Consider the following 6,718-nt stretch of genomic DNA (forward strand, 5'->3'; position numbering starts at 1 on the left):
CGAGTATGGGTAGCCCTAATTTAATAATAATATGAAAGGAGGGTTATTCACTAATATCTGACTACAATATCAGTTTTATGATGAATATTCAAAAAATAAATATTTTCTATGAACCGTAAAACTTTGATTAAAAATAACGATATTATGATTATTCTTGAAAAAAAGTGGACGCACACACAGATGGCGACCCATATCTTAGATATGGGTCGCCATCTGTGTGTGCGTCCACTTTTTTTCAAGAATATCTTACCGACGTGACTGTTGTTTGTTCGAGAGCTATATTCCCCGTGTTTTTTTTTTTCAATCAATGTTTGGATGGAAAAAAAGAAGAATATAATTGTATTTCGAAATTCAGCATGTTCAAGGGCGGCGCTATGTGGGGAAAAAGCCGGGGCGCGGGAGCAGGGGCGTGATTTGGTGTTAACCCAGGTCCCCCACCCCCTCCCTAAAATTCTGCTGGAAGAAAACAAAAATCATCCCGGCCCCTCATTGGTAAAAGCTAGCTGGATCCGCCCCTCTCACATACACACACAAAAACAAATGTTCCCCCCCCCCCATTAAAAAGTAAGGACTCCCCCCCCCCAGTGCCCCCCCCCCCCTATATTCTTTGAATATCATTTTGACCTAGGACCGGGACGCGCGTTTCCGTTTTACACCCTGGCGAAGGCATTTTCGGAAAAGTAGCCAAAAAGCGACTAGTGAAGAGTCTACACACGTCGCTGGTTGCATGCAGCGTGCGACACACGTAACAGGCGAGTCCACCACCGCATGCAATTTGCACAGTTACTGAGTTCCTCGGCACTTCATGTACAGAGAGAGCGGCAGTCAGGAGTGAAATCCCGCTTTTGCAGTCGCGTTGTTTATGATAGTTTTTTTTTCTAAAAATAAAGTATTAACTAAATGAATAGAATGACAGACAAAATCAAAATAAACAGATACTTATAATGGAAAGACAAATTGAAGTTTGATGGATTGATACACTTAGAAGCTGCCGAAAGATAGATATAGAAGACTGATAAATAGATAGAGACACTGATAGACAGATAGATAGAAATAGATAGGAGAGAGAGAGAGAGGTGGATAGATAGATAGAAAGAGAGAGAAAGAGGGAGAGATGGATGGATAGATAGATAGAGAGAGGGGAGAGACAGAGAGGTTGATATATAGAGGGAGAGGGGGAGAGAGAGAAGGATAGATAGATAGATAGATATAGAGAGCCGGAGAGAGAGATGTTGTAGATAGAAATATGGAAGGACAAAGAGAAAGAGAGAAAAAAGACAGATGCTAGAGAAGGAGAGAGAGAGAGAATTTGAGAGACAGATAGATAGATGTTAGATAGATATGATTGAGAGACAGAGAAGATAGACAAATTAACAGATAGATAGATACATATATAGATAGAGAGAAATAGAGAAAGACAGACAGATGGATAAATAGATAGATAGATAGCGATATTAAATAGATAATTAAAGAATGAGAGAGACAGAGAAGATTATTAACAGATAGATAGATACTCTAGTTAAAAAATAGATAAAGAGATAGAGAGAAAAATAGAGAAAGACAGATGGATGGATAGATAGAGATAGAGAATTTGAGATAGATAGATGTTAGATAAAGAATGAGAGAGACAGAGAAGATTATTAGATAGATAGATACTGCAGTTACATAGATAGATAGAGATAGAATTTGAGAGATAGACAGATAGAGAGAAATTAAGACAGACATCAGCAAATCGGCAAGGCAAATGATCAAGGCAAACATTCGTATTGAACCTGGAAAGTATAAGCTCAGCTGCATTTGCAAGTACGGTATGTTCTGCGGATAACTTCGGTGCGGACTTTGGATCGCGCGCCCAGCTGATAATGTAAACAAACGTAGACGTAGCCTCTTCACTAGTCGCTTTTTGGCTACTTTTCCGGAAAATGCCTTCGCCAGGGTGTAAAACGGAAACGCGCGACCGGGACATTCAAAGGAAATTTTGTCATTAGAATATTTTCTTATCATTCCTTAGCGCGAGATCAAACGTGTCGATATTCCATTCTGAAAAAAGGGCCCATATTAGGAATACATGGAAATGCTGCTTTTATTTATCAATCTAATGAATTATATGCTGAAAACCGGACATTTCAAGCGTTTAGTGATTATGAATAGAAAGTAATATGTTTTTAATGACCGTCGATTAATGCAAGCGCAATATCATGGTAATGAAAAGGGGATTTTAAAAGTAGCTTGTTATAAATTAACATCGAGGGATCGAAAGATATAACTTACCAATCAAAATGCGACCCGGACAAAATTCCAATTGAAACAAATTGAACACCCACTGAATTTCAAATTGGTTTCAATTACATAGTTTTAAATTTGATTCGATTGGTATCAATGGGTTTCAATAGGTCCAATGGGTCCAAATTAGATGCAAATTGAGGTCCTATTGTAGGGCCAATTTGCCCCATTAGAATTAAATGTGGGGACCAAGTGAAGTCCAATTTACGCCAATGAATTTTCAATTTATTTCAATTTGGATTCAATTAGACTAACATCAATGCTGGGTTTCAATAGGTCCAATGGGTCCAAATTAGATATATTGTAGGGTCACTCGGTCAAACTAGCCCCGTTAGAATTCAATGGGGAAAAATTGAGGACCAAGTGATGCATAATGGGGCCAATTTGTCGCAATGTGTCTTCAATCATTGTTCCCGGCCAATGGAATTATAATAGGACCCCTGCAAAAGCCCCATCGGTTTCTGACTCGTTTTGATTGGACCCACGTACTGGGCCACTTGGTCCCCGAATTGCCAACTCACCATGCTCACTGCATGGGTTCAACTGCATGGGACAAATATATGAATGTCATGTCATACCGAGGTTTTTACCTGACTGATAGAAAGCACGAATGCCTGTGAGCAAGCAACCAGGGGACCGACGACTTAAGGTCCTCTCCGAGGGACCTCGTAACGAGGATAAATGCCTTACCAAAGGGCACTAGCGCACCACTTGGGAATCGAACCCGGGTCACCGGAATCCGAAACCCCCGCTCTACCGACTGAGCTATCGCGCCTCCCTAAAATTTATTGGTTTCAATTGGTATTCATGGGAATCATGATGATCAACTTATTTGCAGAAATAAAATTTTATTGTTTTTGGCAATGAATGTACTTTTTAATCATTGACCATTTCCAGTGATACATTAGTTTAAGAAAACAAGTAAATAATGAATAATGAAACAGTGATAAATGGCTCAATTGCAATAGATTAAAAGTTTATTAGAAGAACACACTAACCATTACCAAACTACACCAAACAAGATACATGCTTCAAGCAACTGCTCTTCTCCGAATGGAATATAATATATTGTATATATATATAAATGCAGAGAGACAGAGCATGAGCAGATATTGGGAAAATTTCCTCATTTCCTTCTGAGATGATATTTTTCTACTAATTTTAATTGTGTCAAGTAGAAGTTCCCATTTATAATTGATTCCATGCAATTGGTTTAAATTGGTGTTCAACCAATAATGGGGACCAATTGAGACCAAATGGCTAATTTATTTCCAGTTGAAACCAATTGGTTCCAATAGGGACCAGTATAAGTCAATTTGTTTCAACGGGTACCCATTGTTTCTTTTTCCTTGTACTAAAAATTGAAACCAATATTGCCAATTGGTATTCAATTGGAAATTTGTCCTGGGGAGCGCGCAGCGCTAGCTGATATGCCTACGTTTCGACAATCACACCTGAAAAAGGATATTTTGAGAACTTCATGGAATACAAGAAGACAATAGGAACTTAGCAAATCAAATAATGCGACCGCGCATCGTGAGCAGAAAATGTTGATAATAGTCCATAAAACGGATAGTTTACAGAGCACTTAAAAAACTGTATATTTTGTATATTGACCCCTCCCCCTTGGATCAGCCTTTTATGTGTGAAAAAACATAGTGATTGTTATTATTTTCCCCGTTTCAAAAAAATCTGTGCTCTCACTGTCAGAATTTGTATAACAAGCAAGAAATGTAAATGATGCTGTAACAATTAGGCCCTACCAATTTTTTTCCAGCAGAATATTTTTTCTCGGGGGGGGCACACATAATCTCTAGGCACATGCCCCCCGCCCAAGCTACACCCCTGCACTCATCCAAGTTTAGCTTCCAGTATGACATGTATGATTCCTTCATGGGTTCAAGCCTGGACCCCACATGGTTCAAGCAAGGAATCAAAATACAAAAGCAAAAGCCTAGCAAAATCAATTATGATGGGGTGACCATAATTTGCGCACATTTTCAAAATAATAATGAAGTTGATTTTCAATCAAAACTTTTTCACAGTTCACACAAAATTAATCGAAATCATAAATACCAGAAGCATGTGACCAGAATGAAGGCAAGATCCCAAAGTCAAATTAGCTTGACAGAATTATAAGAATAGGTCAAGGGCTTCGCTTATTAAAGTATCGCGATCTTAAAATTCCATTGCGATCGACTGGTGCGCGCTTGGCTGAAAAAGTTTTATAAGAAATGTGTGACCTTAATTTGCGCACGATTATTTTGCAAAGCTTTAGAAAAGAAATACCCCAGACAAAAGTAAGGTCCGGGGGGGGGGGGCACTCAGTATATAATGCATAGTGGGTATATGTCGCGGAGGGGACCCCCATTTTTACACTCAAATTTGCGTTCCGGCCGGCAAGGCATAGCATTTTTGTTTTATTGAGAAAAAGAACAAAGAAAGCCTCTCCAAACCGGGGGGGGGGGGGAGGCCACTTACATTGACGAGTGGATACCATGCGCGACCAAAAAAAAACACGTAAAAAGGATGTCTTTTTCACGATAGGGCGCGTTACGTACGTAACGTGATAAGGGTGTCAAAAACACAAAAATAATGAAAAAAGAGTATCTTTTTCACTGGGAAAATTACGTGTTTAGGGTCGATTTTGCGGGGATGATAAAACAAAATTAAAATGTTTTATAAAGGATGTCCTTTTTGCCCCAATACTTCGTGTTTAGAGTCCGATTTGTGCGAGGTGTAGTCGTACTAAACCAAATAAGGTAAAGCCGACGACCAAAGGACCCTTAACAATAAAACATTCCTGTACTTGTTTAGGGGTTCATTTCAAGGCGGAATATTTGCCAAGAACGGTTTTGTTTCCAATACTTGTTAAGGGTAGGATTTCACACGCCAATACTTGTTAAGGGGTGCATTTTCAGAATTTGGAAATTACGTGTTTAGGGTGCTTTCCGAGACCCCATGGTCGCGCATGGTATCCACTCGTGAATGGAAGTGGCCCCCGGGGCTCCAAAGCGTAGTATTTTCTTCTTATCGAGAAAAAGAAGAAAGAAATCCGCTCCAAAGCTTCGCATATCTTTCGTTACGCCGTTCCGGTCGCAATGATCCGCTACAATGAACTGCAATTTTGGTGAGAAGCGGCCGCAGAGCACTGTCCGACCATCGCTTCTGCGCGAGCACACCCGGTGGCCGTGCCGCCGGACTAGCTGCATCATACACGCATACCCGTTCCATAGGGATGCATACGTACTCACACGCTGTCGATCCGTTCCAAGGACCGGGGCCGTCGCCAGGGGGGGGTGCGGAGGGTGCGAACGCACCCCCTTCAGAACCAAAAAAAAAATAAATAAATAAATAAAAAAAATAAAAAATAAATAAATAAATAAATAAATAAATAAATAAAAAAATAAAAAAACAACCGGAAGGGGGGGTAGGGATACTTGAGGGCTCTTTTGAAAAAGATCTGGCCGGCGGGCTATATAACTGCATGAAATTGAGTTAATACATTGTTTTTTGTGTTTTTGTGTTTTTTTTTCATAAAAAGCACCCCCCCTAGAAAAAAGCTGGTGACGGCCCTGGGACCCCCGTTTTCACAAACATTTGTAGTTCTGCAGCCCGTTCCCGAGGACCCTACTTTTTACAATAAGCCAGCTCCAAGGCCCCCGTTTTTTGTATCGCCCGCGGCACACTTTTTTGGTCGAGTGCCCCCCCCCCCCGGGTAAGATAATATCAGATGGAGGTTAAAATGCCATAATTTCGGTTGGTATCATATTTTACTCACTTATTTGGAGACCGTCTGCTAGTTTGCAAACTGGTGATTTCTTGTTGGCCCGGGGTGCACTTCCATTGACGAGTGAATACCATGCGTGACCATGGGGTCTCGAAAAGCACCATAAAGACGTAATAACTACATTCTGAAAATGCACCTCTTAACAAGTATTGGCGTGTGAAACCCTACCCTTAACAAGTATTAGGAACAAAACAATACTCTTGGCAAATTTTCCCTGAAATCCTAAACAAGTACAGGAATATTTTATTGTTATGTCGCGGGTCCTTCGGTCGTCGGTTTTCATATGGTTATATATAATAGTACCCATCTTCCACACCTCGCACAAATCGGACTCTAAACACGTAGTGTTGGGGTAAAAAGGACATCCTTATTTGTAAAACATTTTAATTTTGTTTTATCATCCCTGCAAATTTGACCTTAAGGGCTTATAAAAAAAACACGTAACTTCCCTAGCGAAATAGATACCCCTTTTTCATAATTTTTGTGTTTTTGACACCCTTATCACGTTACGTACGTAACGTGTCCTATCGTCAAAAAGACATCCTTTTACGTGTTTTTTTGGTCGCGCACAGTATCCACTCGTCAATGTAAGTGCCCCTCCCCCCGGGAATTAAGATCGGATTTTCTTGGAGCGGACGCAAAAGG

Source organism: Lytechinus variegatus, chromosome 4 (assembly GCF_018143015.1).
Source record: "Lytechinus variegatus isolate NC3 chromosome 4, Lvar_3.0, whole genome shotgun sequence".
Lineage (NCBI taxonomy): Eukaryota > Metazoa > Echinodermata > Echinoidea > Temnopleuroida > Toxopneustidae > Lytechinus > Lytechinus variegatus.